Source organism: Sceloporus occidentalis, unplaced genomic scaffold (assembly GCF_023333645.1).
Source record: "Sceloporus occidentalis isolate IW3139 unplaced genomic scaffold, rSceOcc1.0.p SCAF_57, whole genome shotgun sequence".
Lineage (NCBI taxonomy): Eukaryota > Metazoa > Chordata > Lepidosauria > Squamata > Phrynosomatidae > Sceloporus > Sceloporus occidentalis.
The window spans coordinates 319,318-340,056 of record NW_028317037.1 but is presented as its reverse complement, the minus strand read 5'-3'; positions in this window follow the sequence as shown (position 1 = coordinate 340,056).

Here is a 20,739-nt window from a genome sequence, read left to right as displayed (position 1 = left end):
TGATTCAATGTGATGATCTCCGGTGGTCCAAGCAGCCAAACTGCGGCCCTGTAATAATAATAATAATAATAATAATAATAATAATAATAGATTTATACCCCTCTCTTCAGCCAAAATATTATCAGAGTGGCTTACAAATTGTTAATTAGACATTTAGACATTATGGCTCTTAGCCCAGCAGACCCTTAACTTCCTTAAATCACGCTGCCATCATCCAGAGAATTATAAAAGGACTTCCCTTAACCTACACTGGGACCAGTTAAGGAACCTTATTTCTCCTTCTTTACTGATCTTCCCAAGCATCAACCGAGCCAAGAGAAGTGTAAAAGGAGCTTCGAGTAGAAGATACTCCAAGGAGATGTTTATTATAAATAACAAAATATAACTAAAATATAAGTCATACAAGATATTAAGAGTCTTTGAGGTACAATATTTGTAAGTATATAATATTCAATTCATAAAAGCTATTAAAAAACCAAATAAACTCAAGCGTCCCAATTCTGAGACTAACTTCCAAGATCCGCTCTTTAACTCTCTCTCTCGATCTCCAACCGACACAATTCCCCCAACTGTCTCTTGGTCTCTCAGGCATTATATCTCCTTCTCACGGAAGCTTCCAGAAGAACCTTTATCTTGCTCTCTGATTGGTCAAGGGAGCCTTCCATAGCAGTGATGTCACTCTGCATTTGCATAAACCTCCCTTTACTGCCTGAAGATCTCCATTGACTGGAGCCCTGTTATTACAACAACAACAACAACTCTTTTCCTTGGAAGAGATTCACAACTATACCTTATTTCCTGGCTGGAAAGAATAGGAGAGTTCTAGAGGTTCCCATTTCCACTAAGATTAGGAGCTCCCAAATTCCCATGGAAGAGGTTTCCTAAGGCATGTGCCAGGACAGAGCGGGGAACGGGGGGCTCCTCATGGGCAAACGGCCGTTTGTCAGCTGAACTTGAGGCTCAGGGTCCCTAAGAAGGGGAGGTGCCCAGGCCCCCCAGAATCTCCTCTGAGCCTCCAGGAGAGCAAGGCTCAGGGAAGGGACACTCTGCCAGGGGCTGAGAGCCGTTTGGACCAAACCTTGAGGGCACTTTCCCAAAAGCTGACCAGGATTGCTTTCAGGGGCTGGCATTTTCCTCTCAGAGGACCATCAGGATCTCAAAGACCACTCCCCATTTTGGATTTTGTTTTTTCACTCTGCTGCCCTCAGTGGAGACTTGCTTACTCCTAAGGTGCCATAGAGATGAGCATGGAACGTATAGGGAAGATGGCTTTTGCAGTCTTTTCCACCATTGAGCTTACCGTGTTGTCTTCAAGCCTGACAAAAGAGAGCAGGAAAGTAATCGGGGGGAGAAAGCAAAGTCCCACATTTGCTCCCATAAGCTCCCCCTGAAGCTTTTCCCAGCATGTCCTAGTCCTCAGTCTCCCTCCCAGGCTCCACCGTTTCCTAGAGAGATGGAAACCTTCAAGGGAGAGTCCTTGCGGGTCAGGCCAAGCTCTCCTCTGCTTCCCCAAGGCCTCCTTCTCCATCCACTGCTGCTCTTTGGAAGGGAGACATAGACTGCTCTTGGGAAAGTTACTTTTGGAGGAACAGAGACTCCCAAAACCTCCCAGTCTGACTCTAACATCAAGTATGTCAAATATCTGCAACGAACTGGGCCAGGTCTTACACCAGGAGTGGGGATCCTGAGGCCCTCGCTCTGTATCTCTATTAAGAAAAAGAATGAATCTCCATGACTGGTGCTATGTTTCATACTCTTGGGATGGGCAGCAGGAAAACAGAATGCTTGAAAGAATTCAAAGGTTTATTGGATGGAGACAGAAGTGCAAGATGCCTTAAAACCATATGTTCTGAATCAAAAACAACATCAAAGTGAGCTCTAATAGTTTTACAGGACAGAATCTGGATAGACACTTCCTCCAAACAAAAAGTATTTCACACTTCCACTTTCTCTCCTTTTTGGAAATGCTGATGCCTCAAGGGCTGGATCCTAAGCAAAACAAGAGATAAGGTTTGAACTGCTGTGCAATTCAGAGGTCAAGGTGAAATTGTATATGGTTTTTTTCAAGGTGTAATTATATAAATGGTTTAATTTTATAAAATAGTTATAATTTTAATCCCTTTGCATTGTTTTGAATTTGTACCATATTAAATTTATTGTTAGCCACCCTGAGTCCTTATATTGGGAGAAAGGATGGATGTATATAAATAAAATAAATAAACTGGAGATCCCTTGAGGATCCATGGGTTTCTTGGTGTAAATAGCCCTCCACCAATAGACACAGAGACTGAATGAGTCTGTCCAGAATTGCTATGGGTCATTTTTGGCACCTGGGTTGTATCTCCATTGTCCAAACCTAGCACTTAGATACCATGAAACTTAAAGGACTCTGTCCAACAGAATCCTGGGATTTCTTATTTCATGAAGTACTTAAAATTATATAGCAACTCTCATGAAGGACTGCACTGGGGCTCTCTACCAAGCATCCAGTTCTAAGTACCCCATTCCCAGGTTTCTCTAGGGTGGATCCACAGCCGTTAACATGGCACCAAACTGGTACATATGCACAGGACTTTGGTTGCCTACTTTCTGGTGTCCCTCCATCTCTCTTATAGGGTTGTGAATTCAGGATTGTCCCAGGTCCTGAGGTTTGTGAGCTAAAGCCTAGGACCTGGGGCAGGGCCTCTAGCGATCTCATTCAGCCTAATGCATAAATTACTAACCATAGTCGCTCACAGTTTGTCATTCAAATCTACTCAAGATACTTTCCTGTGTAGAAATGAAGAGAGAAATTTTTAAAGGTCTGCTCCCAGATCAAGGGGAAATGAGAGAATTATTCTTTCTCACTTGCTTGGAGAGACAGGATAAAAAGCATGAAGTCGAAGGCTTTCATGGCCGGCTTCCATAGCTTTTTGTGGGTTTTTCGGGCTATGTGGTCACGTTCTAGAAGAGTTTCTTCTGATGTTTCGCCAGCATCTGTGTCTGGCATCTTCAGAGATTCCAGTCACAGATGCTGACGAAACGTCAGGAAGAAACTCTTCTAGAACATGGCCACATAACCCAAAAAATCCACAAAAACTAAGGATAAAAAGCATTTAATTTAGCCTCCTTCTTTCTAGCCAGATGGCGAATGCAGAGTATAGTAGTCAGCCCTTGTACCACCACAACTGAGAGAAAGCAAGAAACTAAACCAATCCATAGACCCCTGCAATTTATCTAGTTGTAGAAACCAATGAACTAAGCCTCGCAAATTATAATAAGCTACTTCTCTCACATCTGATCTGGATGTTTGCACAGAGCCCTTTCCTCTTTCCTGGAATTGGGCTCCCTCCAAAATGGAGAAGAGGCAGCCTCATCTCCTGTCTGAAGATCATGCATGAAAACTGGAAGCTCAGTGCCAGGCCCTGATGTATCATATCTTTACTGCCACGTGTAAAAAGGGCAAGGAAAAACACCTGTTGCAGGAGAAGAAAGCAAATAAAACCTGATCCTTTCTGGTCCAGGTTTAGGTCCTGGGCAAAAGAAGGGAAACCAGGATTTGACTTGGGAGTTAGCAAATGTTGTGTGGCCTGCCCTGCCTGCCCTGGGGCCTCCCTGGGGACCAAATCCATTACCCTTCTCTTTTCCCTCAGTCAGCATTCTCACAAAGGAACCAAATTTAGGGGTCTCCCATCGGCATCTTGAGGCACCCACCTTTCCTTTCCTGCGAAGGAAACCCAGAAGGAGCGCTTCTTCCCAAGCAGCCAACTACCAAAGCCACCAGCCTTCTAGAACCTTCTATTCAGGCTCCAAGCCAACCGCTAACAATGGTCCAAGTTCAGGGCTGCTTTATTTGTCTGGCTGAATGCTAGGGAATTCTGGGAAGTGTAGTTTTGTGAGATATTTAGTCTTCTCTGTCAGACAGCTCAGATGCCATGATAAACTAAAATTCCCATGATTCCCAAGCACTGAACGAGGGCAGTTAATGTGGTTTATTTCTGCAAACTGGATTATTTCTGCAATGTGTTTATGACCTCTGTTACTATTTGAGCATCCACAAGGCTCTGTGGGTTTGAAGGGAAGATTCATCATCATCATCATTATCATCATCATAATTTCTGCAGTGTTTTTGAACTAGATCTGAGAGAGCCCTGCAGCCTGGATCTGCCCAAATCCCAAATATTGCCCTCTCAGCAAAGCCTGGAGATATTAACCTTTAAGGACCAGAACTCCTCAAAGGCTGACTTTCCCAATCTCTCCTGAGAGACCCTCCTGGACCTAGAGCAGCCTCAAAGAAAGGGGTCCCATTGAATGGGGGGCCCATGTCTTTCTGAGTCTGTGGGTCCAGAGGAAGAGGACTGTTTTCCAGGACCCTCTTCCTAACCTCACACGGCAGCTCTTAGCATTTGCCCAAAACTGCTCTTGAACATGCAAAGATCAGGCAAGCAAGATCTGCTTTGCTGTTTGCAAAAAAAGATGGAAAAACAATAGGCCCTTGGTATCCTTTGGGATTTGGTTTGGATAGCAAAATCCATGGGTGCTCAAGTCCCATTATATAAAATGGGTAAGTCACACTCTCTCAGCCTCTGAGGAAGACCAATGGCCAACTGGAAGGCGGACAACACACACACACATCTACATGATGGGAAATGGCATTCATTCTGGGCCATGAAACCCACTGCAGGGAAACCTTGGGCAGCAGACACTCTCTCAGCCTCAGAGGAAGACAAAGGGCAAAGTGGAAGGCAAACTTGAAGGCAAAGAAAGCCTGGGAATAGGGTCACTAGACATGAGTTCAAGGTACGCAGCACACCCCCAGCCCCCAAACCACACTCTCTCAGCCTCAAATGATGACAATGGTAAACACCCTTCGGCAAAACCTACAAAGAGACTCCTGTGACAGTGTTGCCTTAGGATCCCCAGGAAAGAATTGAAGGCACACAATTCTCCCCCAAAGTCTGGGAGGAAAAGAGGAGGAAGGCTTAGAGGAAGGTCCTGAGGTGGAGGAGGAGGAGGAAGAGGAAGGGCTTACAGGAAGGGTCTGAGGAAGAGGAGGAGGAAGGCTTAGAAGAAGGCCCTGAAGAGGAGGAGGAGGAGGAGGGGCTTACTGGAAGGTCGTGAGGAAGAGGAGGAGGAAGAGCAGGAAGGCTTAGAAGAAGGGCCTGAGGAGGAGGAGGAGGAGGAGGAGGAAGAGGAAGGGCTTACAGGAAGGGCCTGAGAAAGAGGAGGAGGAGGAGGAGGAAGGCTTAGAGGAAGGGCCTGAGGAGGAGGAGGAGGAGGAGGAGGAGGAGGAGGAGGAGGAGGAAGAGGAAGGGCTTACAGGAAGGGCCTGAGAAAGAGGAGGAGGAAGAGAAGGAAGGCTTAGAAGAAGGGCCTGAGGAGGAGGAGGAAGAGGAAGGGCTTACAGGAAGGGTCTGAGGAAGAGGAGGAGGAAGAGGAGGAAGGCTTAGAAGAAGGACCCGAGGAGGAAGAGGAGGAGGAGAAAGGCTTAGAGGAAGGGCCTGAGTAGGAGGAGGAGAGGAGGAGGAAGAGGAAGGGCTTACAGGAAGGGCCTGAGGAAGAGGAGGAGGAAGAGGAAGGCTTAGAAGGAGGACCTGAGGAGGCGGAGGAGGAGGAGGAGGAGGAGGAGGAGGAGGAGAAAGGCTTACAGGAAGAGCCTAAGGAGGAGGAGGAGCAGAGAGACCTCTGGAGGATTCTGCAGAGGAAGAAGAAGGAGAAGAAGAAGAAGGGGCTCCTGAGCATACGCAGAGGCCTCTGGGGGAGAAGCCACAGGGAGAAAGCTCCTGGTTATAACTTATTATTACTATTATTAGTAGTACCATTAGTATTATGAAATTTTATTTATTTATAAAGACATGGAAAGACGTATTTATAAAGAGTATCTCAGTGAGTCTCTATATTAGAGCATCAGGAAAGATTTTAGGTGTTGTTAAGGTTTGGAAATGCTGTTTGGGGTCCCTTCTGACTTTGGGGCCCTTTCATCCTCCATTTTGGGTTCCCTGAAGGCCTCAAACTGCCAAATGCTGAGGAAGAGGCGGCCATTTTGTGTTCCAGCAGCCATTTTGTGTTCTGGTGGCCATTTTGTGCTGCTTGTGACTGTGGGGAACAACGTTCCAGAACCTTCTCTGAGGCCTCAGTTGAACAGAGGCCTCTCTTTCTCTCCTGAGGCTCCAGAGTCAGAAGGAGGCCAGGCCCCTTGGGCCAAAAGGAAGGAAGTGTGTCTTTTGTGTGTCTTTTGTGTGTCTTTTCTGAGAGGGTTTTCTTACACAGCTCTGCTCCTTCTGGGGAACATGGGTTTTGAAAGGGGTCAGAAATGGGAGGATAGTTTTAATACAAGCCTTATTATTATTATTATTCACAAACATTGGGCTTTGGCCACTAAGAGGAGGCTTGACCCCCAAACAAGGCCAAAAGCGGCTGTTTTGGGAGGTTTTAAAAGTCTCCCCAGTTTCCTAATTAATAGATTTTCAGGGAAGAAGGAAGGAGACAGACCAGAATAACTCATATTACCAAGAATGAAACAAACAAACATACAAACAAACAAACAACAAGAAGAATAACAATTAGAGACTAAAACAAACTACTTATTTTTTTAAAGGAAAACCATTATTAGGAGGGTAAAAACAAGACATGGGTGCTTCTACCCTTTTAAAACCGACTCAGGCTGCATCTGCACTGCAGAAATAATCCAGTTCTAAAGTCTGTTAACTCTCCTATTTCCATCCTATGGAATCCTGGGATTTGTAGTTTGTTGTGGCATGAGAGCTCTGTGGCAGAGAAGGCTAACTGTCCAAAGGTAAAATCCCAGGATTCCATAGCACTGAGCGGTTAAAGCGGTGTCAAAGTGCCTTATTTCTATAGTGCAGATGCAGCCTTCCTGGGAAAGGGGCTGATGATGGGAAAAAGCATTGGGGATCTCTGGAGGTTTCAGCAGGTTATTTATTTGTTTATTTATTTATGATGCACTTGTTTCACATCTATCTACGGGGAAATAACCAGGGCCCTCTGCAATTCCCCATCCTCTAATCCCCCACCACTCTAAGAAGGCATGGAGTATCTGTTGTGTAGGGAAGCTGCAGTGAATCTATGCTAGGTCTAGGGAGCTTTGTTTGGTGCAGAGGGAGGAAGGGGATGCCCACCTCTGCATCGGCCCAAAGGAGGCATATGTCACCTGCGTATGTCACCAGCAGGATGCTGTTCTCTGTGTCTTTGAGTGCTGCAGGGTTTCTTGCCAAGCCAATCCTAACCCTGGTCCCTTTTCTCATGAACTCCATCTCGTCCTCCTTGTACACAGCTTTGGGCCTCTTTTTCTGGAAGTGACCAAGTGCAAGACCACCAGGACCCCCTGCCCACCTGATGGCTGACACAGAGGCCAAGCGGAGGGAGTTGGGCTCCAACAGAAAGAGGCTACCGAGGTACAACAACTCTTTGGTGAGTCACTATCCTTATAGCTTCATCTGTGTCACTTCTGGGCCAATTTATGAAAGGAAGCAAATAAAATAATGTTCAATTTTGGCAGAGACAGTCCTGGTTAATCCTCTGTCACCCCATTATTTCGGGGGCTTTTAAAAAGTCCTTGTTTCTTTCTCTTCCACCCACTTTCCCCCTTCAGCTCACTTCAGTTTCTGCATAATGGATGCCAAGGAGTTTGCACCCCATCAACTCAAAAGTGGGGAGAGGAGAAGAAAGAAAGGGGCAGGGACTTTGCTTTGCTAGGAGTCTGAGGCAAAAGCAAACTGCTGTGCCCTTTCCCGCTTGTGGGATCTTCCTCATAAACAACTTTTACCATCTTCACCACTTTCTGGTGTTGCTTGCCCACATGTGTCTTGTTTTTCCCAGCTGTGAAACATTGGGTGATATGGGAGAGTGTCTCTGGATATAAAGTGGGGGTGGCCCCATGGCCCTCAAGCCCACAGTGCTCCCCAGAACAGCTTTTTAAAAATGACATTTGCCTCTGAAATTTGGCAACAAATGGCTACATGCACTATAATCTTTGGAGGCTCAATGTACAAAAGTGTCAGGATAATCAATATCCTAATCCATCATCAATATCCCACCTATGGCCTAAATTATATTGTTTCTTATATTGTATGTTATATTGAAAGAATTTGAGACAAACTGGATTTCAAAAGCAATAGCTTTTTTTCTTGCTAACAGAAGGTAAAGTTTATTTCCTGGACTAAATTCTGAGGTGATCAAATAGTTTTTGGGATGCATCATGTGCCCCCCCCTTTTTTTTTTGTTAGTCATTCTGTGAATGAAGGCTATTTTCTTTTGCAGGTGACCTTTGCAGATGTGGTGGTATATTTCACTGAGGATGAATGGAAAATGTTGACAAAGAAGCAGAGACTTATGTACAATTATGTGATGATTGAGAATTATGAAAATGTGGCCTCTGTGGGTAAGGAAGCTGAATTCATTGCCCTTACTATGAAGACTGAGGGCCCTTTCATTCTACATTATCATGGCACTATGATTCCACTTTAGAATTATAGAATCAGAGCTAGAATAGAATCATAGAATCTTAGAGTTGGAAGAGACCATAAGGGACATCCACTCCAACCATCTGCCATGTAGGAAATCCAAATCAAAGCATCCCCGACAGATGGCCATCCAGCCATTTTAGTTGCCCTCCTTTGGACGTGTTCCAGTTTCTCAACATACGTTTTGAATTGTGGTGCCCAAAACTGGACACGGTATTCCAGGTGAGGCCTGACCAATGCAGAATAGAGTGACACTATTACTTCCCTTGATCTAGACACTATACTTCTGTTGATGCAGCCTAAAATTGCATTGGCCTTGTTAGCTGCCGCATCGCACTGTTAACTCATGTTCAACTTGTGGTCTACTGGGACTCCTAGATACCTTTCACAAGTAGTTTCATTCAGCCAGGTTTCCCCCATCCTATATCTGTGCATTTCATATTTCCGCCCTACGTACAATAACTTATTTTTCTCCGTATTGAATTTCATTTTGTTAGCTTTGGCCCAGCTTTCTAGTCTATTCAAGTCATTTTGAATTATGATCCTGTCCTCTGGGGTATTAGCTAGGTATCCAGGCTAAACATTCCCAGCTCCCTAAACCACTCCTCATAGGGCTTGATGGTTTCCAGACCCTTCACCATTTTCATTGCTCTCCTTTGGATACACTCCAGCTTATCAACATCCGTTTTGAATTGTGACCAGAAGTGGACACAGTATTCCAAGTGAGGGCCTGACGAAAGCAGAATAGAGTTGCACTATTACTTCCCTTAATCAATAACATAGAATCTTAGTGTTGAAAGAAACTAGAAGAGCTATCCAGTCCAACCCACTGACATAACACTGTACTCATATTGATGTTGCCTAGGATCACATTGGCCTTTTTAGTTGCTGCATCACACTGTTGACGCATGTTTGAGTTGTGGTCTACCAGGACTCCTAGATCCCTTTCACACATAGTTTAACTGTCATAGCAACTTTTTGTGAAATCTTGGAATTTGTAATTTAGAGAGACACTATCGCTCTCCACTATCTAAGGATTCTAAATATCCTAATTTAAACTGTCAATTCTAAGATTTTATTGGAAGGAACCATGGAGAGAATTGCTTTTTGGCTCCAAATGCTCCTTAGCCTATCCCTGACCAAGTTTCCTTGCTTTTTTGGCCCCTATTCCCGCCTTTTGAGAGTCTGGAGAGGCTTCTTGGGTAAAATTCATGCCTTGGCCCTGCAGTGGCTCATAGAACAGTGGCAAAATGGATACCACTTCCCCAAAGGAATGCTGTCGGATATTGAGGGGCAAAATATTATTTATCCCCCCCCCTCAAGGAAATACCATGTGGAGGTGCCCTGAGATCCCCTGGCGTCCAATATGACCACCTCCCCCATCAACAACAGTAGTCAATCCCTGTCTTAGGAGTTTATCAGACAAGGGGAATTGGAAGTATATTCCGATGGCAATCTGAATGCAATCATATGGTTTCACGTTATTGCGTGATAGACTGCCACATGCAAATTCGGGCCATGGCATGCTATTTTCGGGCAAGGGGGAGCCAGTTCGAACACAATACACATTCACATAATTGCGCTAAACTAGCAACTTGATGTGAATGCATTCTGGCCCTACTTTCTTTTCATTCAAAATTAAGAGAAATTCCCCATGTTCGATAAACTCCTTAGAGATGTCTTAAGGCTGTTTTATGGCTACTCTCTGGCACTTGACCCTCACCAAAATTGGAGTCCAGGTCCCAAACCCATTTGCTCTGCCTTTCCCAATGAATTATTTGTATATTGATTATACTGCCTTTCTCAACAAATGGGCCTCAAAGTGTCCCTTTTATGCATCACACACTCTCTGTGGGTGTTTTTCTGTCTGTGATAGAGAAATGGAAGGAATGTGAAAAATAAAAAGGCAGGGAAGAGATGCTGAAGGTGAAATGCTGAAGCAGTGCAGATGGCAAGAGGGAAAGTTGGGGAGCAGAGGGAGAAAAGGAAGGGGATCAGGCATCTGGGAGCCAGGAGGAGAAGGCAGGAGCAAAGCCAGAATCGCCTAGCTTTGTGTGGAGAGGAAGGGACCTCTGGGAAGGGCCAGGAGAGGGGCTTTGGGGATCGGGAGGCAGCCACCAACCTGACAGATTTTAAGAACTGGATTAAGTGAACTGGTGAGAAAATGGCTCAGGCCCTTGTTTTCAGGGATATTAAGGGGCTCCATATAGCAGTTATCAAGCAATGTCTATGAAGAGAGGAAAGGTGACACAAAAATTCCTTTTTATCTAATGTTTTTCTCCAACCTGAGTTTGTTTAGCTCCATGGTTGATTCCAGAGGCCCTTTGTTATCCAAAATGCTGGAGTTTGGGAAGGGCACTTGCAAGTGTGATGCTTTTAGGGGAATTTGGTACTTAGCTGAAAAGAGAGATATAGTTTGGTTGGGGCAATAGTGACCTCAGGATTCAAGCCCAACTATACCAGGCCCAGAAGCACACAGAACTCCAAAGGCATTTGAAATAGGTTTTTTGTTTTATTCAGGGGAAAAGCAAAACATACAGACACATAAGGGTTCACACATGGACAACAACTAGATATCAGGTGGGAGTGGTCAAGAGATGTAAGACTTTCATAATGGTAATACTTTACCTAGGCAGATCTGGATTCCAATTGCTGAGGGTTCAAAATGGGAAGAGAAGTCAGGAGCTCCTGCAACAAGTGGGGTTGGCGAGTGCATTGAGGTGCTTAGCCATGTAAACTGACAGACTGTCTGTCTGTAATTGGACTGACGTCAAAGAACAGCCATCCAGGACAGATATTTATACTGTAATTGTTGCTTGGGGGAAGAAACTGAGTGTTCAACAAGGATTAAATCGCTTCAGAATGTTTCCTGGGGGGAAGAATGGTCTGAAACCAAATTCAATGCAATGGGTGCTTGGTGCAAATATCACAGACAAAGGATTAGCACACTGGCTCTCAGGTGCATCTTGGCTCTGAATTCCAGTCGCGTTGAAAAACCAATATACAGCACAATCTGAGGGTGATACTCCCAGATGCAGCACAATAATAACATAGCAGAGTACAGAAGCAGATATCCAGATATAGATATTGGCAATGCACTGACCACTTTCCACAGTGAAAAATAAGTGACAGACACAGTTGATTTCATCAAAATCCTTGGAGGTTCTCTCTCTTGAGTTGCAAAATGATACAACTATTTGCAAGCTCTCCTCTCCGACTTCCATCAACTTCACCATCTCTTGTACACAGAACTCCAATCCAATCCACACCAATCTGCATGTGAGCTGCATACTATATTGGTTGTGAGTCATCTCCTGGTGCCAAACAGCATGAAATGACCTCTGCAGTTAGCTTCCATCATGCCTTGTGCTCTGACTCAGGACTCTATCGGAGTCTCACAGGATATGATTTCACCTGTCAATCAAAGTATTTTTGCACATGGTTAATGGAATATTTTTTTCAACAGTCCTTTGACTACCTGCTTCCACTGATTCCCTCAAGGCAGTCACTATTCTTTGCTAGCTCCTATACGTAAGGATTCAATCATACCATGGATTTAGGGACATAAGTAGCAGGGTCATGCTTGGGTTACTCACATAAACTTTCTTACTTTAATCTCTAATAAGGACGGGTTAATGAGGGCAAATCATGGGGTAACACCCTCCTCTCTTAACTCTGATTTTCAGTCTCATCTGTCATTGTCTTTCTTCACAGAAAAACATTTGAGTCATGAGAGAGTCCACACAGGAAAGAAGTCACATAAATGCCAGCATTGTGGAAAATGTTTTCCTTACAAGTCAATGCTTGACATGCATCAGAGAGTCCACACAGGAGAGAAGCCATACAAATGCCAGCATTGTGGGAAATGTTTTTCTTCAAAGTCATACCTAGTGACACATCAGAGAGTCCACACAGGAGAGAAGCCATACAAATGCCGGCATTGTGTGAAATGTTTTTCTTCAAAGTCAAACCTAGTGACACATCAGAGAGTCCACACAGGAGAGAAGCCATACAAATGCCAGCATTGTGTGAAATGTTTTTCTTCTAAGTCAGACCTAGTGAAACATCAGAGAGTCCACACAGGAGAGAAGCCATACAAATGCCAGCATTGTGTGAAATGTTTTTCTTCAAAGGCGCACCTAGAGACACATCAGAGAGTCCACACAGGAGAGAAGCCATACAAATGCCAGCATTGTGTGAAATGTTTTTCTTCAAAGGCGCACCTAGAGACACATCAGAGAGTCTACACAGCAGAGAAGCCATACAAATGCCAGCATTGTGGGAAATGTTTTTCTTCTAAATCAGACCTAGTGAAACATCAGAGAATCCACACAGGAGAGAAGCCATACAAATGCCAGCATTGTGGGAAATGTTTTTCTGACAAGTCAGCCCACGTGAAACATGAGAGAGGCCACACAAGAGAGAAGCTACAGAAATTCCAGTAATGAACTAACATTATATTTGTCAAGAAGGAGTACAAAGAATATATTTGTAATCCTGTGGTAATAAGAAAAAGCCCTTATGATTTTGTTTATTAGCTTTGTCTGTCCATATGTCTGTTTATGTTTTAAAGTCATATTTTGTTAAGATTAGGTTTTAATTGGCAATAGTATAGGTAATTGCTTTGGGTTGTATATTTGTCGTGGATTGTGGTATAGATTAGGTAGATGAGGGGTGGGATTTGTTGCAGCTGGATAGAATAGTTATGGGAATGATATCTTTTGCAAAGTGTGAGATGTTGTCTGAAGAAAATTTTTGGGTATTAACAGAAAGGGCTAATTTGTGGGAATGGCAAAGGGGGCCTTGTTACCTGTGGGGCATAGACTGTGGGAATTGGGGGTGAGGCTAGGTTTGGAAGAGGGTGATGTTGAACATTTGGGGTTTTAGTGTATTGTATGGTTTGGAGTGGGCAGTTCTGGCTTAAACACTGGGTTTCTGTGTGTTCTCAATAAAGTTCTTTGCTATTTCAACACATTGGACTCTTTGATGCACAGAAGTTCTGAATTTGCCCAAAACTGACCCTGTCTTCTCTGCTCAGTCCTCAGCTCCATTCCCAGCCATAAGAACAGAAGGGGCACACACACACACACGTGCACAGAAACACACAAACATACAGGATACACAGAGAGAGCTATATTTCAAAACTAGTGCCTTCCTTTCCTGGCTTTCCCTCCTGAGTCCAGCTCTGCACCTTGGCCTCCATTGCGATCTCCTCAAAGGAAGAAATGAGGGAAGGAAGGGGAGGCTGCTGAACCCCTGGCGCATACCTTCCTTTCCCACAAAGGCCGCCAGCAGAATAAGCAGCAGCATCTAGGACCTGGCAATCCCTGCGCATGCTCAGGAGGGTGCCTTTTGGCGCATGTGTGCATGCACAGTCTCAGCCCCTGAAGCCATTGCTGCCCTCACAGTCTGTTCTTATGGAGGGAGGGAAGTGGGCAGAGCCCTTGTTCATTGAGAGGAATGGCTGGAGGGTCTTCTGGGGGGCCCTTGGGGGGTTATAAGAAGGAAGGAAACCCCTCTTCTTCTCCCAAAGAAAGGCAGGGGGCCTGCCAGGTCTTCTCTCCCTCTTTCGTTCCCTGCCCCCTACTAGGAGGATTCCTTGCGTCCCAGGTACTTGGGGGGTTATTATGAGAATAGACGCTGTGGGGACCATTGGAGAGAGGCATGGCCATGGAGGGGAGGGGGTTTTGGACTTCATCTCCCAGAAGCCTCAGCCAATCACCACACACATGCAAATTTCCTTCCTACCTCAGTAGTCTACAGTCAATCTGAATAGACTTCCAGAGCCCCACAAAGGCTCCTGCTTCCTCTTTGTCCCTCAGCCAATCACCATCCACATGCAAATTTCCTTCCTACCTCATAATGCCCTCCCTGACAGCTTGGCCAATGATCTGAGATTCTGGGAGCTGAAGTCCAAAACATCTGGAGGGCCGGACTTTGAGGACCCCTGCTTTAAATGATAAGACCTGACTTGGATGCCAACATTATTGCAGAGGCCATAGGTCAGGTGTCCAGCGACTCTGTGAATAAGATCATACTGGATCACTTTGAATCTGTGAGTACTAAGGAGGTGGTCACGCTCCCTGGAAATGAGAAGAAGACAACTTTCCCTCTGGATCCTTGCCCTTCATGGCTGGTCATCCAAGGAGGAGATGCACTTAGGACTCACCTGAGATATATCATAGATGCATCTCTTAGGGAGGGCTATTTTCCATCTGGCTTAAAAGAAGCAGTGTTACGGCTGTTTATGTAAAAGCCCTCCCTAGATCCCTTGGACATGAACAATTACAGACCGGTCTCCCATCTTATATTTCTAAACAAGGTGATTGAGAGGGCAGTTGCTTCATCTCCAAGTAGTCTTGGAAGAAACAGATTATCTGGACCTGTTTCAAACTGGCTTCAGGGTGGGATACGGAGTCGAAACTGTTATGATCGCCTTAGTAGATGATCTTTGCTTGAGCATCGACATGTGAAGTGTGACCCTGTTGATGCTTTTGGATCTCACAGAGGCCTTCGATACCATCGACCATGGCATCCTTATGGAAAGCCTGAGGGAATTGGGGATCAAGGGCAATGCGGTGCAGTGGTTCTGGTCCTCTCTCTCAGGCAGATTCCAGATGGAGATGCTTGGGGACAGTTGCTCCTCTAAAAGGGAGCATAAATCTGGTGTTCCTTGGGGAGTCGTCCTGTCACTAATGCTGTTTTTTCTTAAACCTTAAAAACCAACTTCAAAAATTCAAGGTCAGATGGGATGTAAAAGGGCAACATTACATAAAAACAGGGATGGACTCGGAAGACAGAGATACCTTCTTTGCACCAGTTCAGTCCTCGAAAGGGAATCCTATTACAAAGGAAGGCCCACTTCTGCTCCAATGTGGTTGAGATCAGATATAAGTGGAGACCATCGTTCTTCAAAAGGCAGAGGAAGATTCCCCTCCACAACCTTCTACATTGATCAGTGAGCTTTTCCAAAAATCCTAAAATCGAGACCACCGATCAGTCATATTGACCTTTCCAGTTTTCCCAGACCTGGCAATTTCAATCCTGGCCAATGCCAACAAAAATGCAACAATATCTTTATTGTGTAATGTCTTGTTTTCACTAATAAACATTGAAAGCAATAAAAGTTCTGGAGAAGGGACAATCTTTTGATCACTGATTTCTGAAACTAAGTTAACTACTGAATGCCAAAATGCAAATACACTTGGATAGTCGTACCACATCTGCAGGAAGGTACCTCTAGTATTACATCCTCTCCAACAACATAGGTGGGGTTCTTAATAAGGCCTGCAAGTTGTCATGGTGTCAGGTACCATCTATGCACAACTTTAAGGATGCTTTCTTTTAATGCTGTTTAACATCTACATGAAACCTCTGCGAGAGATCATCCAGAGGCATGGGACGGGGTGCTATCAGTATCCTCACAACACCAAGATATATCTCAGCGTCAACTAAGGAAGGCATCTCCCCTCTGAATGAATGTCTTGGGGCAGTAATGGGCTGGATGAGGAAAAACAGACTGAAACTGAATCCAGATTAAACGGAGGTGCTGATTGTTGGAGGTCCTAATCCAGGTATGGAGGTTTGCCAACTGGTCCTGAAAGCGGTTGCACTTCCCCTAAAGGACTGTGTTTGGGGGTGCTCCTGAATCTGTCGCTCCAGATGTCAGCTCAGATAGATGTGACAGCAAGGAGTGCCTGTTATCAGCTTTGGTTGATACGCCAACTGCGTCTCTTCCTGGAACCTGAGGACATGAAAACTATGATGCATGTGCTGGTAACCTCATGTCTTGACTTCCGCAATGAGCTCTACATAGGGCTATCCTTGCACTTGGTACGGAAACTTCAACTAATCCAAAATATGGCAGCCAGAGTGGTCAATGGAATATCTAGAGGTGTCCATATCACACCTATAATGGCTGCCCATTAATTTCCTGGGACAGTACAAGGTCTTGGTTATAACCTTTAAAGCCCTCCATGGCTTGGGTCCATCTTACTTACAGGATCGCCTTCTCCCATACAATCTGCCCCACACTTTGAGGTCCTCTAGTAAAAACTTACTGCAGCCAGCAATAACAAGGCTCTCTGCAGTTACACAAAGGACCTTCTCCCAAGTTATGGAACAGCCTCCAGAAGAGATCCGATATATCACCAGTCTTTAAGGCTTTAAAAAGCTCATCAAGACATATCTCTTTCCAGATTAGCATTCCAGCAATCTCTTATTAATTGAATTGTTCAGCAACTGCTCTAACTGCTTTTGCCCTATTTTTAATAATTGTTTTCATAATTGTTTAAGAATTTAATTGTATTTTATTGTGGATGGGAGGAATTGGGAGGGTTTGGGACCCAACAATGACAAGTTGTTATTGTGTTTTACCAGTGCTTTTACTGTTAGCCGCTTTGATCAGTTTTTAGAAGCCTTTAGAAGCCTTTGAGGCACTCTCGTCACGTGTGAAGGTTGCCTGGTAGGCGGAGTGCCCACACAGCTGGCAACCCTCGCAAGTGACGAGGGCGCCGCAGCTGCAGCACACCCACCATACGCGGCGCATAATGGTGACATTGCAGATGTGCCACCTCCAAACAGGGAGGCGCAACTTCAATGTGCCCTCGCCATCGCTGGTGCTTCGGGGCGGCAGAAGTGCAGCGCAAAAAGGAGCCACTTCCACGTGCTCCTTTTTTGCTCCGCAACACCACTGCTGAATTTGTTTGTTGCGGCGCTTCTGCGGAGAAAAGAGATGGGCCAGGGACGTGCCTCTTTCTGGCGGCCTGTACCCCGCCTTAGTATGTTTCACAAGTTTTGTTGCTTGTGAATATTTGTATTTTGTCAGGTCTCTTAATTGTATCTGTGTTATTGTTGTTGGTCCTATATGGTTTTTTTCCTTTTAGCACCAAAGTTAAAAAAATGTAGTATCCTGGAATCTAGAAAGCATATCCAGGAGAAGGTGTTTTGGCCACACTGTAAACAATAACATCCAAAATGCACAAAACAGTGGTGCCTTTCTCCTGTTTGATTTTTAACACTTTTGATCATAGAATTATAGAGTTGGAAGAGACTGCAGGGGCCATCCAGTCCAACGCCATTCTGCCATGCAGGAACTTTCAATCAAAGCATCCCTGACAGATGGCCATCCAACCTCTGTTTAAAGACCTCCAAGGAGGAAGACTCCACAAAAATCTCTGAGGGGATTTGTTCCACTGTCGAACAGCCCTTACTGTCAGGACGTTTCTCCTAATGTTGAGCTGGAATCTCTTTTCCTGTAGCTTGTATCCATTGCTCCCGGTCCTAGTCTCTGGAGCAGCAGAAAACAAGCTTGCTCTTTCCTCAATATGACATCCCTTCAAGTATTTAAACAGGGCTATCATATCACCTCTTAACTTTCTCTTCCCCAGGCTAAACATCCCCAGCTCCCTAAGGTGTTATTCATAGGGCATGGTTTCCAGACCCTTCACCATTTTAGTCGCCCTCCTGATAAAAATCTGATAAAGAAGACCCTCTATTTTTTCATGATGATGATGAGGAGGACGATGATGGACCTCTCTATCTACAGATTTCTTTACCCATGGATTGAACCATCCAAAGCTTGAAAACATAGAAACACAATGTAAATTCCAAGAGCAACTCTTGTTTTTGCCATTTTATATAATAGACATTGCTTTTGTTGTTGTTATTATTGCGTGTCTCCAAGTCATTTTGAATTTATGGTGACCATAAGGCAGACCTATCACAGGGTTTCCTTGGCAAATGTCTTCAGAATAGTTTTCCCATTGCCTTTCCCTGAGGCTGAGAGAGTGTGACTTGCCCAAAGTCACCCAATGGGCTTCCATGGCAGAGCTAGGATTCCAAATCTGAACTCCAGAGTCGTAGTTCCACTATGCTCAAACCACTAGGCCACACTGGCTCCTACAACATGGACATGGTTTCACTGGGCCATTGTATGCCATGGACTTGGCCCAGCTTCCTCATCCATGGAGGTCATTTTATAAGCCCCCTTCTCCTCCTCCATTTACAGGCCCAGCTCCTTCTGAATGCCCCCAACTCTCCCAGTTTGGCAGGGACCCTCCCTTGGTTCATCCTCTGCCCTCCCACCTTTTCAGCTGCTCTTCAAAGGCCACAGTTTCCTCCTCCTCCTGCCATTTCTCTCCTTCTCTTTAGCTCACTGCCATTGCTGCAAACTGAGTCCAAAGGGCAAAAGGAGTCTGCCCTCCATGAAGACAGTCAGGGAGAAAGGAGAAGAGGGGCCCTTCCCAGAGGCTCAGGCAAAAGCAAAAGGCTGTATCCCCTCCTAGTTTGCTTCTCCTTCCTGAGAAACAACCCTGTAATCTTGATCATACTCTGAGGTTCCATAGTTTCTCTGGGATTCCCCCCCCCCAAAAAAAATCTCATGGCCCCACAGAGACTCCCAAGAAAGGAGAGGACTAGACACACAAAGAGACACACTTCCTTCCTTTTGTCCCAAGGAGCCTGGCCTCCTTTTCTCTCTGGAGCCTCAGGAGAGAAAGAGATGCTTCTGTTCAACTGTGGCCTCAGAGAAGGTTCTGGAACATTCTCCATAGTCGCAAACAGCACAAAATGGCCCCCAGAACACAAAATGGCCACTGGAACACAAAAAGGCTGCCTCTGCCTGAGTGCTTGGCAGTTGGCAGTTTGAGGCCTTCAGAGGAGAGAGAGAGACTGAAAGGAAGAGTGGAAGGGGGTCCTGGAGGGAGGGGGCCTTGGGAGATATTGTCAGAACCTGTTATTGAGATCAGTTATAATGCTGTATATATTCAGTTCATATATAATCACTTCATGTATGTTTTGAGATATCTGATCTATATTGTTCTGTTAGCTAAGATGTTGGGGGGGTGGGTGGGGGGTGGAGAGTATATGGGTAGAATATTAAAGTTGGTGTTAGTTTCTAAGTGGGGCCCTATTAACTGCTTTGGAGTGTTGTTTTAGACAACTAGCTGGCAATGTTTCAAATGCCTTGAGTGATTCTAGGTTGTGATGGGGACCTGGCTAAGTGTGTGTGGGGTGGGGAACTAGCAGGGGGGAGAAAGGAGGGGGCGTTTTTGTATGTACAACGCTGTGTAAATTTACAGCGCTTTATAAATAAAGGTTAATCATAATAATAATAATTTTAAAAGTGTACATTTTTCTCTGAAGCCTCAGACTCTGCAAAAAAGTGTTACAGATCACTACTGCAATGCTCTCACAATAGACTTTCTACTTTTGGTATAAGTTTGGATGTGGGCCATTGATCAGAGGATTGCAAACATCACAGATATAGAGCCTTCCTGAGATATTCGGGGTTCGCTTCCTAACAAAGGGGTTTTGGGCCTCATAAAGGATTTGGGTCAAAAGAGGAGGGGTCTCTAATAGGAGGGCCACTGAGATGACGATTGTCCCCCAAACTACGCCAAAAGTAGCTCCTTTGGGAGGTTTTAAAATCAAGTGAATGTACATGAACTGAAAAGATATAACCTTATAACTGATCTTAATAACAGGTTCTGACACCTAGTGAGACATCAGAGAGTAGTAGTAGCCTTGTCTCTTGCCAATGGGGTTTACAGTGTACTCCCTGGACTGGATCTCCCAGCATCCACAGGGCCAGAAAGAGGAGGGGTCCTGCCCTGCATAGGGCTGCCATTTCATGGGTCTTAGGCTTTGGGGATGTGTGCCTTTGGCCAGTGTCCCTGTGGCTGGGGCTCCAGGGTCCCTCAGTCCCTCCTGCCTTGTTCCATATTAAGTGCAGGAGGAGCCTGTGAGGGTGGGGCAGGGGGCGGGGCCTTCCAACTCCTTTGCCCTCATTGGCCAGAATGAAGAAGGGGAGGAGCTTCTGCCTCTCTATTTAGCTCTGTGCAAGGAAGGGTCAATGAGGAGCAGAAAGTGAGAAGGGGTCAGAGGCAGACAAGGAGGAACGAGAGAGACAAAGACAAGGAGGGAGGGAAGGAAGGAGGGGAGAGGAGAGGAGAGGAGAGGGACAAGGCCTGGAAGCGGTAGGCTTTACTGCTGTGCTGAGGCCTCCAACTGCCAAGCGCTGAGGCAGAGGAGGCCATTTTGTGTTCTGGCAGCCATTTTGTGCTGCTTGTGACTGTGGGGAATAATGTTCCAGAACCTTCTCTGAGGCCTCAGTTAAACAGAGGCTCCTCTTTCTCTCTGAGGCTCCAGAGTCAGAAGGAGGCCAGGCTCCTTGGGCCAAAAGGAAGGAAGTTTGTGTCTCTTTTCTGAGAGGGTTTTCTTATTACACAGTTCTGCTCCTTCTGGGGAACATAAGTTTAAAAAGGGATCAGAAATG